Source organism: Octopus bimaculoides, chromosome 10 (assembly GCF_046866305.1).
Source record: "Octopus bimaculoides isolate indiv1 chromosome 10, ASM4686630v1, whole genome shotgun sequence".
Taxonomy (NCBI): domain Eukaryota; kingdom Metazoa; phylum Mollusca; class Cephalopoda; order Octopoda; family Octopodidae; genus Octopus; species Octopus bimaculoides.
In genome coordinates, this window is record NC_142937.1 from 23,716,453 (window position 1) to 23,718,952 (window position 2,500).

General features: G+C 41.8%; 1 long non-coding RNA gene across 1 annotated transcript in view; it reads left to right on the forward strand.

The window, feature by feature from the left end:
• The window catches only part of LOC128248858 (uncharacterized), a 9,545-nt gene that overhangs the window by 6,802 nt on the left and 243 nt on the right, over positions 1-2,500 (forward strand). Inside the window, exon 2 of the long non-coding RNA XR_008264983.2 lies at positions 2,234-2,500. This exon is cut by the window's right edge and continues 243 nt beyond it. This is a non-coding gene — a long non-coding RNA (uncharacterized LOC128248858). The remainder of the gene's footprint in view (positions 1-2,233) is intronic.

Genomic DNA, 2,500 nt, shown 5'->3' on the forward strand with positions numbered 1-2,500 from the left:
CATTTTCTTTTCGTTTTTGTAATTTGAGGGACGTGTACTGCCTTAGTCGCCATATTTGAAATGCCTAGCGACAGAAAAAATGTGTTTGGTGAATTAAACATTGTTTTTTCTAGAGCGGAGAAAAATACCAATAACAAAAGCCTGTCTTTCTATAAACATACTTCGTATAGAATTTACTTTCAGCTTAGTATGTAACGATTTTTTTTTCTGAAATTATATAATCTATACGTAGCTGTCCTGCCAACAACAACAAACAATAATAAAAGTAATACTCTTTTTATTCTTTTACTTGTTTCAGTCATTTGACTGTGGCCATGCTGGAGCACCGCCTTTTTAGTCGAGCAAGTCGACCCCAGGACTTATTCTTTGTAAGCCTAGTACTTATTTTATCGGTCTCTTTAGCCGAACCGCTAAGTTATGGCGACGTAAACACACCAGCATTGGTTGTCAAGCGATGTCGGGGGGACAAACACAGACACAAACATATACACACACATACATAAATAAATATACATATATACGACGGACTTCTTTCAGTTTCCGTCTACCAAATCCACTCACAAGGCTTTGGTTGGCCCGAGGCTATAGTAGGAGACACTTGCCCAAGTTGCCACGCAATGGGACTGAACCCGGAGCCATGTGGTTGGTAAGCAAGCTACTTACCACTCAGCCACTCCTACGCCTATAGTAATTTTTTTATAATTTTGGCACAAGATCAACAATTTTGAGGGGAGGAGTAAAGTCGATTACATCGATCTCAATGCTTGGTTGATGTTGCATTTGATTTACCTCGAAAGGATAAAAAGAAAAGTAGACCTCGGCGGCATTTGAACTCAGAACGTAAAAGCGGAAGAAATGCCGCGAAGTGATTGGTCCATTTTGCAAACGATTCTTTCAGCTCACCGCTTTATCAGCAATAATGATAATAACCCTTTCTACTCAAGACACAAGGCCCGAAATCTGGGGGAAGGATTGTCGATTCCATCGACTCTGGTCATTCGGGATAAATCCCTATACAGAGTTGTGAACTAGCAGCATCCAGCAGGACCCCGAGTACCTTAATAATGCCTTGAGTATAGTGAGAGAAACCACCACCCGACTACGTCGATTTGCCTCCCCAAATGCCATGCTGCAGATACACCGACTTGTCCCGGTTGCTATGTGACCTGCCACTACCACCTGCCACTCCCACCACCACCTGCCACCACCACCACTGTTAATGTAAACTCTATATCGGAAGTGAAGTCAAATTTGTGAAGGCTCGTGGCTTAGTAGCTAGAGTGTTCAGCTTACGATCGTAAAGCCATGAGTTCGATTCGCGGCGGCATGCTGTGTCCTTAAGCAAGACACTTTATTTTCCCTTGCTCCCGTCCACTCAACTGGCAAAAAATTAGTAGAACCTGTCACGTGATTACAACTTATCATATTCTGTGTCACGCTGAAATTCACTGAGCACTACATTAAGGGTACGCCGTGTGTCTGTGGAGTACTCAATCACTCGCTATGTTAATTTCACGAACAGGCTGTTCGTGATCAACTGGAACCCTCAACTGGATCAACTGGGACCGTCAATTTGGATCGACTGGAACCCACGTCGTCGTACCCGACGGAGTGCCAGTCAAGTCAAATTTACGGTGAAGATCAACACGTCGAGGGATCACACACACACACACACATATACACATTCACACGCATGTCCACATTCACACGCGCGCGCGCACACACATACACACACACACACAGATTATACATACATGCGAATGTTAGTATATATGCGGGTGCATCTAAATCGTTGATGCATATCAGCAAAGAATGTGAAAATCGGGAGTTAAAAACGCGTGCTTTTCAAAGAAAGTCCTTTGAACCAAGTCTGCAACGCTCCCTTATTATTCATGCCACCAGAATTACATTGAGTTAATAATTAGTTCTTGGGAAATACCTAATTAACAGCACTGTTGTTCACCATTCGTAGTATTAAATATATAAATCTATCATGAGATCAATGTAATCGATAATACAAACGCCTCAAAGTACGTGTCTTTGATTCCAGCTTGAAATTAATATTTTATCATACTAGTCACAAATGTCATAGAGAAAGTGGTCCTGCCGTGCTGGGATGAAACTACCATAGCATTACATTTCTCTTCATTTTTACTTTATTGCATTCTACTACAAAACAGTAATTTTTCGTATCTGAAAGCAATCTTAACTTTTACCACTTTGCTTGTTTCAGTCATTGGTCCAAGGCCATGCTGGGGCACCATCTTCAAAGATTTAGTCGAACAAATCGACGCCAGTACTGATGTTTCTCTTTTTTTTTTTTCTCTGAGTCCGGTACTTATTCTACCGGTGTATTTCACCGAACTTACGGTGGCGTAAACAAACCAGCACCGGTTATCGAGCGGTAGAGGGAGCAAACACAGACGAAAATACACACTTATGCACACACATACAATATGCATGTGTGTGTACAATTTGGTTTCAAATTTTGGCACAAGGC